Raw genomic sequence first — 17873 nt, 5'->3', positions numbered from 1 at the left:
ACAACGAGAACGGAAAAACAACAAGTAAAACCAAGGCGGGACGGAAGCAACATGCACCGTCCACCGTCTGTACGGGGCGGCTAGCACAATCAAGTGCGGGCGAAGCGGCAGTGTTCCTGCACTTATCTTATAGGACCGAGTTTTGGGCCACAGGTCTTGATCACCAAGCGTCCTCCAGGTGAGGAGAACAACGAGGAGGCTCTGCGCAGCTTTGTGCTCGCAGGCGGCTGTAGTGTGCCAGTGAGGTGTTCAGGAAGCACTGTAAAAAGAACGGACAGGTGAGGTACTACGTACCTATGCTAATAAGCCATAATAATTTAAATGCTAAAATGTCCGCACCTGATCCTCTTAAAACTCGGGCACACAAAGCGGATGTTCAGTGTCCCATTGACCACAATGGACCACTAAACAAAGCTTTTAAGAAAAATGCGAAATGAAGCCACTGAGAGCTAAAACAACATGCAAACAATGCCACAGTGCAGCTTTTCTCAAACGGGTCAATTTTGAAATCATTTTAATCAACTCTGTCTTCATTGATCAGAAGCTTTTTGCAGATTTGGAATTAAAACATTTTAACTGCAGGAATCATAAAATCGTCTCATCAGTGACGTTTACAGAGCCATTAAAAAATTGAATATGTGCTGAACAGACAAACGGAGGTGTAAGAGGCCTGTGTGACCAGCAGGGGGCAGCAGAGGACCGACAGCCGCAAGTTCCTCCTCAGAGAGGCCTGAGAAGGTTCTGCACCTTCAGCTCCTCCAGGAGGTCCTCAGCAAAGTGTCAGAGTTTGTTGGTTTTTTTACCTCGGTCGGCAGAGTCAAAGTATTAAACTTGTAGCCAGGGGGCGCTGCAGCTCACTCAACACCTACAAGGTTTGAAAAGGATATTGAGTGGAATTCATCTGGAATGAAAAGAAAAGCACAACTACAGTAGAAAAACTGAACACAAAGACGCACAAAGTTTGAACTACACACTGATTTTCTTCTTCTGTTGATTCAAATGAATTTGACAGAAATAATATCTGAAAAAATAGAAACCAAATGTTAAATTTCGACATTTAAAAAATGGACAGATTCATTTACACCCAGTAAGATAAGAAGATATTTAGCTCTCAGCCAATTAGAGCTCCTGCTCCTGTGTGTGTGTGTGTGCGTGCGTGCGTGCGTGCGTGTGTGTGTGTGTGTGTGGATGTGGTGGTGTGTGTGGTTAAGTACGTCACTGGAAGTAGGCTGCCAATTAGTGCGGCCTCCGAGGCCGCAACCGCCCCACGCCAGCGACGAGCCCGGGGGGGGGGGGCCCGGACACGGCACACACGCCGCAATGCCGGCCAGGAAGAGGCCCGGAGCAGCAGGCCCCCGGACCGGAGGGCACCCGCCCCACGAGGAGCCAGGGCAAGATGACAGGGAGGCAGATACCCCAAGGAGAAGGGACACCACCCGGGGCGAACAGACAGCAGAGCCCGTCCTCCGGACGGGGCCCCCCAGGGCAAGCGAGACCGGACTCATCCCCATTACAGGACTCAGCCCCTTCACCCACCGGGAGGATCGGTACCCAAGGCAGGCCCGGGCACCCAGAGGCCCCCCCCCTACGGACCCAGTATGGCGCATCGCCGCAAGTGGCGAGGTCCCCATAGGCCCAGCCGGTCTCGCACCCCAGGGGCACCGGACTGCACAGGGCCCATCCAAAGTGGGAAAGATGCTGGATCCCGCCCCCGCTAGCAGGCCGACCCCACTGTGTGTAGGGGTGTCAGTGTGTGTATATGTGAACTTGCTGGTGTGTTGAACTATGGTGCGTTTAAAATGGAGGGGTGGTAAGGAACGAACCACCCCCCCAGGCCCTAAGTGTCTATAATGCTATTAAGATTGGAGAGGGTCTTAAGGCCAGAAGGCCAGGCAGCGATCACCCAAGACACAAATCCCCCGAAACAGAAGAAAATAAATAAATTAATTAAAAATTTAGGGGAAAAAAACATTTAAAAAACACCTATTATGTGACCAGGGGGGACTCCCGGTCAGGGCGTCCCCTCAGCGACATCGGGGCCGGGGACACCACAGGGATCCAGGAGCCAAAGGGGACCCGCCCCCCCACCGCACCGCACCACCCGGGCACACAGGAGCGGTAGCCGGCGAACGCGCAGCCCCACCCCAGGCATGCGACCCCACCGCGTACGATCCAGCGCCAGTCCCCCGACACAGGGACGGACCAGCCCTCCCCCCGGAGCACCACCCACCCAACCCCCGACCCCCCACCAACCCCGCATTAACTGTGCAGTGTGAGCAGGTCTGAGAGGCGGTCATGCCCATCTGAAACATCCGCTGCCCGGTGGAGTGGATCCTGTGGAGTACTTTAAAATGTATTAATTGTAGAATAGGTTGTTTTATCAGTGAAAAGGTGTTCAGGCAGATTGTTCTCCAGAAATTAGAGCGAGGCTGGAGAGACAGGTCTCTTTCCCAATTAACAATTGGGATAGAAATCGTGCGATCTGTATTTGTAAGCAACTCACTCCAATATAACTGCACTCGTCCTTCTCTCACATTACATTGGATCACAATGACCAAACAACACAACAAAGACAATGATGCCACTGTGCTGCCACATCCAGACTCTGTGTAGGTCTGTAGGCCTCTTGGACCTTCATGTGAACCACTGCGTGTTGACTGGAGGTGAAACATGACTGACTGCTGTCCTCCTCCCTGGACAATGCAATCTCACTTTCAATCTCACAGCCACTAAAAAACCTGATTGTGATTGAGAGGTCCTCAGCAGCCAATCACTGTTGGGAGTCCAGCCTTCAAACACTCCTCCTGAATCCACAGTCACATCTGTGAGCATCTGGAACTTTGGCCCCGATCCTCCACACCACACAATTTGGGATGACAGCGCCACCTACCTGTATACTTTCAGCAGCCAGTCCCATGTTCTGACCTGTTTCCACTGTGGCCTGTTGGCTCATCTGGTCCAAAGTCTGGATCATCAGTGTCCAGGTTCATGGAATGAGTCAGAGTGCCGCCGTCCTGTGATGTAATGATAGAGAATCACTCTATTTATACTAATGTGCAGAACCACTGGAGTGTGGAAGCAGACAGTTACCATAATCCAAATGAAAAAGCAACAGCAGAAATGCTTTTTCATTTTAAGAACGTGGCTGCATTAGTTGACTCATAATTAAAATGGTTAATAAATAATCCAAACTGCATTTTCATTTTCTTATTCATGACTGCTCATTCTTGTACTTAATTCAAATGAAGGAAAACACATTTGAGATTTAATTTTCAAAACATGCACCAGCAAAGAGTTACCAAAATTCAATATGAAATGTAAAATTCAAAAATGAAAAAGCAATAGCAGAATGCTTTTTCATTTTAAGAACGAAGCTGCATTATTTGACTCATAATTAAAATCATTAATAAATATTGCTATATGCATTTTCATTTTCTTATTCGTGTCGCACCTTTTATGACACAATCAAAAAGAAAACTGAGAGCATTGCTTTTTAATTTTCGTGGTCCTGCCCTGCACAAGAGTTACCACAACTCGAAAACGAAATCGCAATCTCAAAGTAATCGCGCGGCGCAGGAAAGTGACGTCAGCAGCTCTCCACCTGTGGCTAATCTAACACCAGTGCCATGATCTGCCACTGCATCTTCACTAGTACTAACTGATGATGGATCACAAATCACATGTGCGAGGCGTAGAACGAGCGGAGCAGTCAAAGGCAACAGAAGAAGAAAGAAAAGCCTCCTTAGCTTAGTTGATCTTCTGTGTTGCCTCCTGGACGGTGCTGGCCTCCTCTGGCTTGGTGCTGGCAACCACGGGAGCCACAGGAACCACGGGCACAGCTCTGGTCATCTGTGGCGTCGCCTCCACCTGATTAAAATGAGAAAGATGTGATTTTATGCCAATAAACATAGAAAGGAAAACACTAGGCTTTACACGGTCACGATTTTTGTGCCAATCACCGATCCAATCACGTTAGAGGCAATAAATACTTGTTTCTGTACACCCCTTGCCTTCTCACAAGCACCGTCGAAAGTTGTTTGCTTTAGCATCCGTTTCAGAGTTTGCTTTTCTTTTTCTTTCTCCGCGCTGCGTTTCTTGAACTCGACATGCTCCTCCGTGTGTATCTTTTCCAAGTGCCTGATTAAATTTGTGGTGTTGAATTTTTTTACCAAAGTTCCCCCGCGAGGTACTGTAGCGTTGCATATATTGCAGATTCAAAGAAACTTTATTGTCCGTCACATAGCGACAGTACTCAAAACAGGAAGAGGCACGAAGACGAAAATGAAGGTTTTTGAATCATGAATCATTAGCTCTCGGATACAAACAAATAAACATGTCGATGCTGTGAAACTACTTTGGAGGAAATGAGACAGATTATGGTGATTCATGACATGACGCCCGAAAAAATGCCAAATATCGGCCGATCCGATACAGCCGATAAGATGGGTGTAAAGCCTAGAAAACACACACAGGTGATGAAGTGGAAATGAATAAGTACAAACCTGCTGCACTGCTGTGACATTGCTGGAGGCAGACTCAGTCATGTGGACAGTTGAACGTGTTGCCCACACCTGCAAATACAAGGACACAAAGTAACGTTTAAAGAACTGCATTTATTGTCCTATCACAAAGATGCACACAATGAAATACACATATCCCAAATACCAACATGTCACTTGTTTGTTTTGGTTTTTGAGGCAACGCGAGCTGATCGACGTCTCAGGCTGGACATCTGGAAGAACATAAAGAAATTAATTCATAAACAAAGTAACACACTAATTAAACTGTACATGTACTGTACATATGTGATCTTGTGTTGATAATAGGGGTGGGGCGATACGGCTAACCCACGATTCGATACTGTGACGATATTTGGCCCACGACAATGACAACATCACGACACACGATATCTTCGAAATCTTCGAAATTTTGCAGACGATATGTGACTGAAAAAGAAAAAAATACCCATAAAAAGGAAAATGCCTGTGATCTTGCATTTATTCCAAAACTTTGTATCATGTACAAACAAACGTGCACTGCACAAGCAAACATATTAAAGTGCATGAACATTAATAACTTTCATGTAAACAAGGACAGTGCTTTCTGGTAATGTAAAGTCAGTAGCAACTTGTCTTATCTCAACTTGGGGACTTGGGATATACAAACCGACGGGAAGATGAAAGAGGGAAAAAAATCCTTTCACTGCCCCGATTCTGAAAATCAATAAAAAAAAAATGATGTAGACAAAATAAATAAATAAATAAATAAACGCGTCCCCAAAATATACGGGACAAAGTGAAGTGCGTCCCCCATCAGTTCATTACGGGACAGGCTTTTTAGTTGCCAAATATGGGACAATCGCGTATTTTACGGGAGGGTTGGCAACCCTATCTAGACCACAGACGGAAATTAAATGAGGTTTTGTCATTTTCCATAAAAAACGGGACAAATTGTGTCCCAGGAGAGATTTTATCTTTCCCGGGACAGGTGGTGAAAAAAGAAAACAATTCTGGGCCAAAACGGGACGGGTGATAGCGAACGAGGCAGCTCTGCAGATTCGTAGTGTTGCCATTGTATTTTACCTTCGCAAAACAGTTGTTGCAGATTGCATATTCTTTATGAAGTTTCCTCCCGTCATCCGTCTCGTAAAAGCCAAAGTGGGTCCACACTTTAGAGTGGTAACTTGCGGGTGGGTCTTTGATTTGTTTTCCGTTGTTGGTATTTTCCGCCGTTCTTGCATGTGCTCTTCCGTTGTTAACTCGTCTTATTCACCGGCCGCTGCTTACGCCTACTTGACTCTTACGGGATTAGCGCCCCCACAAACAGGACAGGAGAGATTAAGCCTTAGCCTCACTGAACCACACGGGATTGGACGGGATGTCTGTGTGAAATGCAGTCTCAACAGCTGTTGGTACTGTCTATAAAAAAAAGAGGAGAGGAAATCAGAGTCAACTTAGGATAAGTGTTCATTTTTAAAATAAAAAGTTGCACAGTTTGACAAATACACGATTGGGGGGAAAAAAAAAAGAGGGATGAACAGGTTACCTCAACCTCCTGTCCAACAAGAGTCCATTCAGGAGCAGGTCCATACACTGGCATGTGGACAGGACCTGTCACAACCACTCTGGGAGACACCCTGGGTGATGATTGGTTGTGGCACAACACCCCTGGCCTAGGTGAAGGGGGTGCGAGCTGATGGAGCATGCAGCATGCAGACGCTCCACCAAAATCAGTCCTGAGGTGCACCTAAACAGAAAACAACATGTTAACACATATTTGTCATATACACAAATGTTAAACCTGGAAGAAGTGTCACATAATCAATTATGTAATCACTCAATTCTAAGAAATATCTGTTAGCACAGTGTCACTGAAGAGAAAAAAATACAACAAAAATATGTATTTTACACACCCATGCGTGCAGCAACACGATGATATACTTGACGTAGCGCTGTTTGTAGTTCTGGCTTGACAGTCAGGCGAGGTGGAAAGTCAAGCACAAACACCTACAAAATAGTTGTATAAAAAAAACAAACCCAAACAAACATAAAAATGCAAAATAAATTCATGAATATTCTTGTTATTGAACTATGGATCATGGAATTACTTCATATTGATAAAACAAAGTGGCGATGACATTCATGTGTTCAAATTTGTTTGTCACAGCAGATAAACAAACCTTGGGCCAGCGGTCCAACACAGTTGCCAGTAGCGCAGCAAAATCCTGGGCGGAGTCTGTTACAAGCCCGTGTTCAAGGTTGTTGCCCGAGGCGAGAACACAAAACCATCCACAAGTGGACAGAGATGTGAGTCTCCCACCACCAGAACAAAAACATAAAGAAACTCGTGGCTTGACAAAATCACGACCCATACCTTCTTGTCTGGTTGCTGGGCCTTAAGAACGAACTTGCACTGTTTTGTCAGTCAGGAGCAAAACGGGCCATCTTCGCACCCAGGTCGCTGACCAGTACCGCACCCTGTGTAAATTGACAAAAAAGAAAAATCTAAATATGTTTTTGTAAGATTTATTTGGAATACAACATAACAACACAGGCAGAACATGAAATCATGAACGTGGAAGTACTCACGACGTTCAAAGTCCTTCCGAGGTGGAAAAGGTGTCCAATCCCGTTTTTGCTCCAGGCGTCGTTTCATGGCCAGAGAGCGACGGAATGCCTTGGTGTTCGGCATCTGAACAATGAGATGAAAGATTGTGTCATTTTCAATGAAGGACAATGATAACACAAGTTTACAGAAAAAAGTGATGTTTTCTCACACACGACATCAAAACACAGAAAGGTTTCTGTACCTTTGCAGCTGGAGACGATGAGCTTAAATCAAAAAAGCAAAAGAAAATGTGTATGTGTACTCTTGGACCCTAACCCTAATGCCATACAAGTCTATGGGGTGAAATTTCAACTTTGTCCTACAGATATGGGGCCACTTGCTTTTTCATCAGGAGCCCCCAAGAAGCACCCACGCCAAATTTGGGGCTTCTAGTCCTTGAGGAACCCCGAAACCCTAACCCTAATTTCAGCTAACCCTAACCCTAACCCTAGTTTCAGCCTTATTGTTAACCCTAATTCAATGCAAGTCTATGGGGTGAATTTTCAACTTTGTCCTAGAGACATGGGGCCACTTGCTTTTTCATCAGGAGCCCCCAAGAAGCGCCCACGCTAGATTTGGGGCTTCTAGCCAATGAGGAAAATTTGGAGCAGACACTTAAGGCACTTAAGATCCTCAAAGGACTGTTGCCACTCACTAGACCAAACAAATGGTTTCAATGGACTGGTTAATTCTTCTCTCGTGGCCGGCAGCTCCACTGCCTTGGTGCTGGAGATGCCCGCTCAGGGGCGCCGCCAGGAATTTTGGGCCCCCTTCAAAAAAACAAAAACAAATGGGCCTCCTTTGCGCAGCACTTGTCAAAAGCTTCACATCACTCAAAAAATACAGTATAGTTCAATAATAGTGCTTGAGTCCATCTTGACAGTGTCAATGTATTTTTATTGTGAATTCTCCACAAAGCAAACTCTTAACATTTATGAATGATTCATGAAAAAACACTTGATGTCTCTCGGACAAAGTTGAGGTTTGACCTTCATAGACTTGCACTGCATTAGGGTTTAGCGATAAGGCTGGAATTAGAGTGAGGGTTTTGGGGTTCCTCATGGGCTAGAAGCCCCAAATTTGGCGTGGGTGTGTCCAGGAGGATCCTGATGAACCTGAAAGTGGCTCCATGTCCCTAGGACAAAGTTGACCTTTGACCCTCATAGACTTGTATGGCATTAGGGTTATCGATAAGCGATACAAACCTGGTGAGTTTAAGACTTAGTGACTCTACGTACATGAATATATGGGGTACCCCGTCCTTACCTTGTTCCAACCTTCCCTCCACAAACCTGGCTGTCCAGTGCAGAAGTCAAAGTGAGAGAGAGAACAAAGAAGGAGAAGGGCCTGTGACGCCGCTGCTGATTGGCTCGTTGGTCGGTTGAATGAGCCAATTCTAGAGCTCCCCTCGGTGTCCACACACTGCAAAATATATCTAAGAAATAAACACTTAAATTGAGAAAGAACAGGCTAGAAACAAGTCAAATTATCTGCCAATGCAGTAAGATATTTAGACTTGGTAAGATTTCTTAAAATAAGACGATATATCTAGGCATTTGAAGAATGGAAAAACTCTTGAAATAAACAGTAAAGCACTCATTCCAAGGACTGTACTAAGTCAAATAAACTTGATACTAGCTTCTCAATTCTTTTTTCACGTTTGCTTCTTTCTTAATTTGAATGAAAAGATCTTAAAACCAGACCTATTAACAGTGCAATTCTTCTTAATTTAAGTGTTCACAATATTAGCTTTTTTTTCTCAAAATGAGACAAAGCATCCACCCCCCCTACGCCCATTCCCCCCCCAAAAAAAATAATTCAGCAAACAGAATTAATATTGTCAACAACTATTTATTCACTTAAATTGCTGACAGTGCCTTCACTGCCTTGTAATAAAAACGTCACTAAGGCATTGCATCTTAAAACAACCTCAAGCAATCATTTCTAGAACGCAAGTAACAATTGTTACAATATTCACCGTCATCATTATTGAATATTGATTCAGATTCCCTGACACTCAGTTACACAAAAAAACAAAAAAAAAACAGCATGGGGACAGCATATAGTGTTGATATATACTGATAACATGTTTGTTCCAACAGACTCCCACCCACCCTCAAGTTACAACTACCAGGGGAGTGTATCACTACCTATGCCTAGTACACAGCTCTACTCCCCAATAAAATCTTTCCATTCTGCCATGGTCGGTTGTATGAGGCTGTGGTGTCTCACTCATGGATAGTATCCTGTAGCACTTCTGTCTGAATGACAGAGAGAAGGGTTGCCACACACTTTTGAATATGTGAGGTGCAGGGCATAGTAGTAACCCATCAGATGAAGCAGACCGTCACTCAAGTCTTCCTTGGCAAGCGTGGTGGCAGGAGTGGCTCCAAGACAGATGAGACAGCGGGTCCCATCAAACAGCAACACAGGGCTGCAGAAAGACCTCTTATGCGAGTACATTGTGGGATCTTCTGTTGGCTAAAGAAAAAGAAGAAGGAAACGCCACATCCATGCATGGAACTATGAAGTGTTGAATGTGAGAAAATGCGAACAAACTTTCACCTGAATGACATGCAGCAGTGCCTCACTGGCATGTCCCAGCTTCTTCGGTGGTGGACTTGGTGAAGGAAAGAGTGTGGGGAGTGGCCTGAGCAGCACGATGGAATATTCCACTGGAATAGAACAAATCAACTTTGAGTTCAAAGTTAGTCTTCCTAAAAATGAGTCTTATTAGGTTTGTGTTGATCACAAAAAAAAATCTTATTTTTTCAGCATGAAGAGTATTACCATTCTGCATCTATTCATTCAGCGCAACATAAACCATCCTATGTTCAAGGAAACAGCTACACAGTCAATTAGAGACACAGCAAAATGACTCACCTACATCCAGCGTTATGCGTGGCTTCATCACTTCATTTTTTTTCCAAACACCATAAAATTACACATTGGTGCAGAAGTCTTCCCATCTCTTTTTTTAGTTCATCAATGAATTTTCTGTTGCCCTTATCCAGAATGCGCCGCAGCTCATTCATCGCCTATAATGCAAGTCAGTGTTAAAATCTGCAAAAACTGCTTGCTTTTCATCATAAACCAAAACAAGTTAATCACTTACATGATAAAGATCCTTGACACATGGATATGCATCCAGGATCTTTGTTGGCCTTGTCCTGTTCTTTCAGAACATCACTATCAATGAAGGATCTTCTTGCTTGAAACTGCAGGTCAAGAATTTGGGAGACAGCATCTTGGTTGGGTTTTGGTTTCTTGTACAGCTCCTGCAGGGTCTGATAATGTCTGGCCTGTGCTGTCAGACCATCTTTGGCTGATGAAATGGAGGAGACAAATCAGTGAATCAGTCAAATGGATGAAATTGTTTGGAGCATCAAAATATATCAAATGACAATTCAAATGTAAAAATGCCTGTGATATATCATGATATCCAAAACTATCAAAACATTGCCTAGCTTTCATACATTATCATTATTATTAAAATGGACATGTTTCTACTTATGTGAAGTGTGGCCATTATCAGAACTGCGCCCTGGTGTGTGACACAAAATAATTGTTGATCCACCAATTGAGTCTGCATCATGATCTTCTTCTTGGTCACTTGCTGAGAAGTCAATGCGATGCCTTTTCTTCTTGTGGCCCCTCTCTGGTGAATCTGTTGTGAAGATTCTTGTAAGTGCTCGCCTGTGGTAAATAAAATTTCACTCATTGAAAGAACAAATAAAGATGGAAAGTGAACATGCACAGATAAAAAAAGTATCAGCCAAAAATAACCACACGCTTCAAAATCTAAATGCGCAAAATAATATAATCACTTACATGTTTCATTGTTTTGTCTTAATCCTTCAGCATGGGATAATACTCCACTAGTCTTTGAGACATTGCAGTGACTTCATGCTTAGAAGGGTACCGGACCCCCTCTCCTTGCTGACTGGCTCTCAAGATAGAAATCATGCTGGTGACAGTGTTTCTCACCAGCCTGCGTCTCAGCTCTTTGAACATGACACATTTCCCCTCACTGGCAGTGCGGGCCATCTGGAAGTAGTGCTTACGAGCTTGTGAAGAGAGAGAGAGAGTGAGAGAGAGAGAGAGAGAGAGGGAAAGAGAGAGAGAGAGAGAGAGAGAGAGAGAGAGAGAGAGAGAGAGGGAGAGAGAGAGAGAGAGAGAGAGAGAGAGAGAGAGAGAGAATTTCGTGTATACAATATAATACAAAGTACTGTAAATACGGCAGGGATTGACAGAAAAAAAAAGATAACCTTAATCAACCGATGTAGTTTGTCCTAATAGAGTTGCCGTATGTGACGTTGTTGGCATTCGCCCACTGGACAGAGGCGACTGCCAATTACGTCACATACGGCAACTCTATAAACGTACCGCGATCTATCCATATATCACGTTCGAAAGCGATGTAGAGGTATGTCCCAATGGAGTTGCCGTATCGGCAGTCACTTCTGCCTGGAACGATTCTGCACCCGGACTAATTCTGTACCTACACCTCGTTGACGGGGGGGAAGCACGCTATCGCTATCGCGCTACACTAACTCGGCAAAGTTACGTGCCAACAAAGTTTCGTTGGGGGGTGCGGTGTTGGGGGGTTATGACTGGCTTCACGCGGGCCGGACAGAGACACGCAGCGGGCCGGATGTGGCCCGCGGGCCGGGGTTTGCCCATGTCTAGTATAGACAACATATTGTGGAGGAGCAGGAAGCTGTAGGGTCCTCTTTGGGCTGCTTTTCACCAAAGGAGTGGATGTCTGAGGACAGATTGGAGATGTTCCTCCTGGTGAAGACACAGTTCCTGGCTTCATTCGGGGCAGCCTTGTCTGGTACGGTGGAATTCTCAGCCGAGAGGAAACCAGATCCAAAACATTATGAACAAGAGAGAAACAATAGACACAATTAGGAAAAAATAAAAAAAAAGTGTTATGCTCGATGTTTTCAGAGCAAAGTAGGTAACCAATCACATCTACACTAATAAGGGCCCAAATCCGTTTCCTCCTGAGAAAGTGTTCTGGTCCAGGAAAAAGGTCTCTCAAATCATCACGACTGAGGGTGTGGAGCAAGACTTCATCGATGTTGGCAGCTATAAAGACAGTCCAATCATTAACAAACCTTTTACACTTAACAACTCATACATTTTTTCACTAATGAATTTAATTCAACTTGACAAGTCAAACCAAGTTTGTTTTGTGCCAATTTCTGTTATCAGAATTAATTGTAAATGCAATTCAGTTTAGACATTTTGTCTCAAATTTGTAAAATACTTCTTTTTGAAATCAGTGTCAGCATACAGTTATTTTAATTACTTAGCGGACCAATCAAAGTCATGGAAATTTTTTCATACCTACACATGACATACCATTTAAAATTGATACTGTGACATCATCCAGCTCATCCATTATTGGCCCCGGTTTGGATGTCCATTTCATTTCTCCTCAATCTGGCAGGGAAAAAAAAATCATCATATTAAGGTCACAATTAGGACAAGCTAGCCTTCCGACTCAAGATCCGTTTTTTTTACAATGCCCATCTGCCATGGATCCCAAAGTTCCCATGCAATTAAAAGTTGTGACACCTTATCTGAATGATAACCCTAGACAGCTCAACGGATTGCTAGTCATACAGACAACAATCAAAATTGGAGTGAAACTTGTAACCACAATGCCTGCAACATGGTGGTACTTATGGTAATAATCAACAAATACCAGTGTTCTTCGTGACAAAATGACAACATCTGATAGGATTGTGCCACGTTGAACTGCAATCAACTTAAATATTGATAAAAACAAGCAAATTGTACCTAAACTACATCTTCAATCAATCCAATTTGAGCACCCTCTACCCCATAAACTGAAGAAACTGCAATACAAACTTGGTAGTACAGTCTTTCGTCATGCCACATATAACTAGGAATGCTAATTGCTTGTTCACATGACTAGAATTGCAGTACATCAATCCAATACAAAATACACACTTGTCATCAAGCTCATAAATCCATCGAGTCGAGATGAGCACGTGCAAGGAGTCGGACTCCGTGAGTTCACGTAAACAGAGCATTGCGTTTGCGTAAATTATGCACGGCTATCGAGCTAGAAGCCAAGTCCGATTTGGTGCACACAACCACACTATAATGCCTCTCAATGTCCTAACCCATGCCACGCAACAAACGTGAAGAACCGATTTGAGTTTCTCACGAGACCAGCAGTGAAGTCACAACCGTCGCCCCAAATGAAATGTCGCAGCAGGAGCCTGAGGATTTTCTGAGTCAACATGCTGATCAACAGGTAACGTAATGTTGGCTTCCTTGACGACATTAGACAACTCCCTGTTTATATTTTATCCATATTTTAGTACAAAGCCTCCTTGTTTTCTGATCTGCTCCTGTTTGACTTGTTCGGTTTTTGTTTTGACATTATGCTGTTAGTGTTTATTTCAAATTAACAAGAAGTACCGGTACAGATAGTAGGAAATTAATATAACACTTGCGTCAAACAAAGAATAACTAACTGTACATATCATGTACAGGAAGGAGCTGGTACATTAAGTGAGAATATTCAAGAATATTAAGAGAAGATATATTCAAGGTTGTCCTGAGGTCAACTGTACCAACCATTGCCAGAGCTTATGGAGCAATTTGATGTTATTGTACAGTAAAAATGGAATATTGGAGCTGTTGGAAAAAAAGAAAAAAAAAAAAGAAAAAAAAAGAGCCAACTTTAAGGCTTAATATCTCCAAAATGATACTGTACATATGCTTGATAATGACTGAGGATATAGTCAGGGTGTTCCTCAGGTCAACTGTACCAACCACTGACAGAAATTATGGAGCAAAGCAATGTTACTGTACAGTAAAAAATTGAGTACTGGGCCCTTTTTGCCTGTTGGAAAAAGCTAAAAAAAAAAAAAAAAAGTAAAACAACAACTTTGAGGCTTAATATCTCCAAAATGGTACATTAAATATGCCTTATAATGATTGAAGATATATTCAAGGTTGTCCTGAGGTCAACTGTACCAACCATTGACAGAGCTTATGGAGCAATTTGATGTTATTGTACAGTAAAAATGGAATATTGGAGCTGTCGCAAAACAAAACAAAAAGCCAACTTTAAGGCTTATTATCTACAAAATGATACAGTAATCAATCACATTTAGAAATCAAATGTTTCTAAATGTCAAGTCAGTAATGTCAAGTCAGTGCTTGATGTGTCATCAGCAGGCGTCGGCGTCAGTAATGGGGCATCGGCGGGTTTCGGGCGGAATCGCCAGGCGTTGGGAAGCGTCGGCGGGTGTCAGGGGCTTGTGGCCAGGTGGCGGACGTCACGGCAGGCAGTGGCCAGGTGGGCTCAGTCCCGCAAACGCTGCTTACAGCTTTAATTTTGTATTGCTTTGATAACACTGTTTAAGTTGAGTTTAAATTTACACTATTTTTTTTTTCTTAGCTGCTAATTGTTCAAAAATGCTGATGTTAAAAGTGTGTTTGCACAGTAAATGTTATGGCACTTTAATTCATATGGCAGTACATTTAAAATAACTGGCCGTCAAGTTCCAGGAACTGACAAACTGCACTGAGTTGAGTGAGATTCTCCAAAGGAACTCCAGTATAAATGTGGACTTTACATTCTAGTCCCCTGTGAAGAAAAACCCAAAAGTGAACGTTTTTGTGCCTCACCCTTTCTAACTGGGACATTTGCAAGGGAACGCAGACTGGTTATGCTGCTCCCTGATAAAAGAAAAATGTTTCTGCTGTTACCTCAGAAATTGCCTGTTATTATTGTGGCTCAGGATTTTGGAGGTAGATTTTTTTTTATTTTTCATAAGGAACAGGATAACAGTAATGCCCTGGCATTGGCAATAAGCTTTAATTTTGTATTTGCATTTTTTTTAACTTTAGATTTACATTAAAAATGTTTCTGTGTAAAGTGCTGATGTTAACTGTTTGCACGATAAATGTTATGGTGCTTTCGTTTATATGGCAGAACATTTAAATTAAAGTGTATGAAAGACTTCTTTTAAATTCATTATTGGCTTTTGCGTATACGACGTGATTAATCGTGATTGATCAGGTAAATCATGCGATTAATTGCGATTAAAATTTTTAATCGTTGCCCAGCCCCAGTAAAAACATTTTTCTGGTGCCAGCATTTCGTGAGGCAGAAGTTGATTCATACTTCAGTGCCTTGGAGCGAATAGCTTCGCCACTCAACTGGCCAAGAGACATGTGGCCTGTCCTTCTCCAATGCAAGCGGGTGGGAAAAACACAGGAGTTGGTGTCTGCTCTTTTCTTAGAAGACAGCCTGCAATATGATGTTGTAAAGGAAGCAATTTTTCCTGCTCATGAGCTTGTTCCTGAGCCCTACCGGCAAAAATTTAGGAACCATAGAAAATCCAGTGGTCAAACCTTTGTCGAGTTTGCATGGGAGAAAAGCAACCTCTGCAATGGTGTGCAGCTAATGATGTCAAAAATGACTTTGAGTCACTCCGTGAGCTCGTTCTTTTAGAAGATTTTAAAGACTCTTTGCCAGAGAAGGTGGTAATGTTCTTGAATGAACAGAAAGTGTCGTCATTGTCCAAGGCTGCTGTCCTCGCAGATGAGTTTGTGTTGACCCACAAAAATGTCATCTCATCTTCCCCCCCGATCGGACACGCCTTCTGCTTCTCGTCCCACAAGAGCCGAGTCTAGCCACCTCCCCCTTGAAAAGACTAGAGGGAAGGGACTTCTGGTTTGGCCATAAAGCGGTAGACTGCGCGACACCAGGGCTCTCGACCATCCAGGGTAAAAACTCCCCGAAAACTTGAATAACTATTGTCAGATATCATATTAACTACAAAGTGATCAGGGGAACGTTGGAATGGGAAGGAAAACTCCATTCAACCAAAACAGAAACACGGTAACAGACAATATGGCGGAACTACCAGCCTGCTCTGAAACAGAGGGAGATGGCGAAACGAACTCCTCGTGACTAACAACGCGAAAAAGGGCTCGGACATAGAAATTATTAGCAAGGAGATACGGGATTTAAAAATGGAATCAAAAGAAGTCCTTCGCACGTTTGGAGAAACACTGAGGAACGACGTGGAAAAAGTCTTGGACGACTTCAAAGACGAAATAAATCAACAACTTGCGAAAGTCATCACCGAACAGGAGCTCCAAACCAGCAAGATCAACGAGGCTGAGTCGCGGATTGAAAAGCTAGAACGTTGGGCACAGGAAGCTAATGACACTCTGGTCATATCACTGAGAGAACAAAAAGCTCTTCAGGACAAGTTAACTGACCTGGAGTCCAGGCCGAGGAGAAACAACCTCCGTATCTATGGAGTCACTGAAGGAGAGGAGGGAGAATCTGTGGCCAAGTTTGTGGAAGACCTGCTGAAAAGCGAACTGCACCTGCCAGCAGATTTTATTTTCCAAATTCAGAGAGCACACCGCTCATTTGCACAGAAACCAGCGGACGGTGCCCAACCGAGACCCATCATTGTTAACTTTCTGGAATTTACTACCAAAGAGAGGGTCCTGAGAGAGCTATGGACAAAGAAAATAGAACTGGGGAATAAAGTACCCTCATTCCATCATGATTACGCGACAGAGATGGTCCAAAAGAGAAAGGAGTACAACACTGCTAAAAGAATCCTGAAGGAGAAGGGCATCTGGTTCCACACGCCATTCACCAAGATGAGGACCCACTGGGATACGGAAACTCGAACCTACAACAGCGCAGAGGAGGTAAAGGAGGAATTGGCGAGACGCGGCCTGGCGTAGAAGACGGCGGTGGCGACGGGTGCGGAGGGGCCTGCGGCACTCGGTGCCCCACACTACGACGGAGTGGCAGTGCAAGGAGGGATCCTGGAGGGGCTACGCATCAGCACGACGCATCAATACGCATAAACCATCATCTATCAAAAAAAGACTAGATGTGGCGAGGGGGAGGGTCTGGCGGAGGTGGAGACAATTCAGATGGTGGGTATAAAGGAAAATTGGGGGGGGTGGGGGGGGGTTGCCTGACAATGCCACCTGGGGAGTTGCACCCCAGGAAATAAACTATAATAAAATTCCTCGGGCTACACAGGTTCGTTACGCTTTGAAATTTAAGAGGACGAGACGGACTTCCAAAGAAACAGCTTTATTTGACAACAATTTAAAATAGACCAGGTTTAGCTGCCTGAGTGTCAAGGAAATAAGTACCATACCAAAAAGACTTTGGCTTTAACAGCCAAGCAGTGAATGCACAACGATCACGCACACACAGCACCACCTCCCGATGAACGGGCACCCGGCAGGGTTCCTCCTCCAGCTGCGCTTATGGCCCAGCCCGCTCTGGGATTGCTAGCCGAAATGCTAAGAAGAACTGCAAAGTTCTCAGCGTGGACACGCCAGAGGACAGAGTGCTGACTCCAGCCTGCGCTTGTTTTTAAAAGAGCTGCTTTCACTCTGCACTCTGGCGCAGGTGTAATCAGTGCGTTTACATGCAGAGCTTAATCGGACTAAGCAATAATTCGGTTTTCTCGTCCAATCGGAGTTCTCACCTTGTCCCCCTATACATGCAGCTGAGAAATTTGAATTACTGACGGGAACGTGTCCTTCTCCCAACAGTAGGGGGTGGAGTGAGCCTTTTCAGCTGGTCAGCTGCTTTCGGTTGACATATTACATCATTATGATATAGAATGATAGTTCATAATGTACGTGTTACTTGCTTTGCAGATAAGCTGTACCCTATTTCTTGTGCTCATGGTTATCTTAAAAGATAAGATAATGGTTAT

This window comes from Nelusetta ayraudi, unplaced genomic scaffold, assembly GCF_046127955.1.
Source record: "Nelusetta ayraudi isolate G7.1 ecotype Tasmania unplaced genomic scaffold, CSIRO-AGI_Nayr_v1 ptg000024l, whole genome shotgun sequence".
Taxonomy (NCBI): domain Eukaryota; kingdom Metazoa; phylum Chordata; class Actinopteri; order Tetraodontiformes; family Monacanthidae; genus Nelusetta; species Nelusetta ayraudi.
This window is presented reverse-complemented; position numbering follows the sequence as displayed.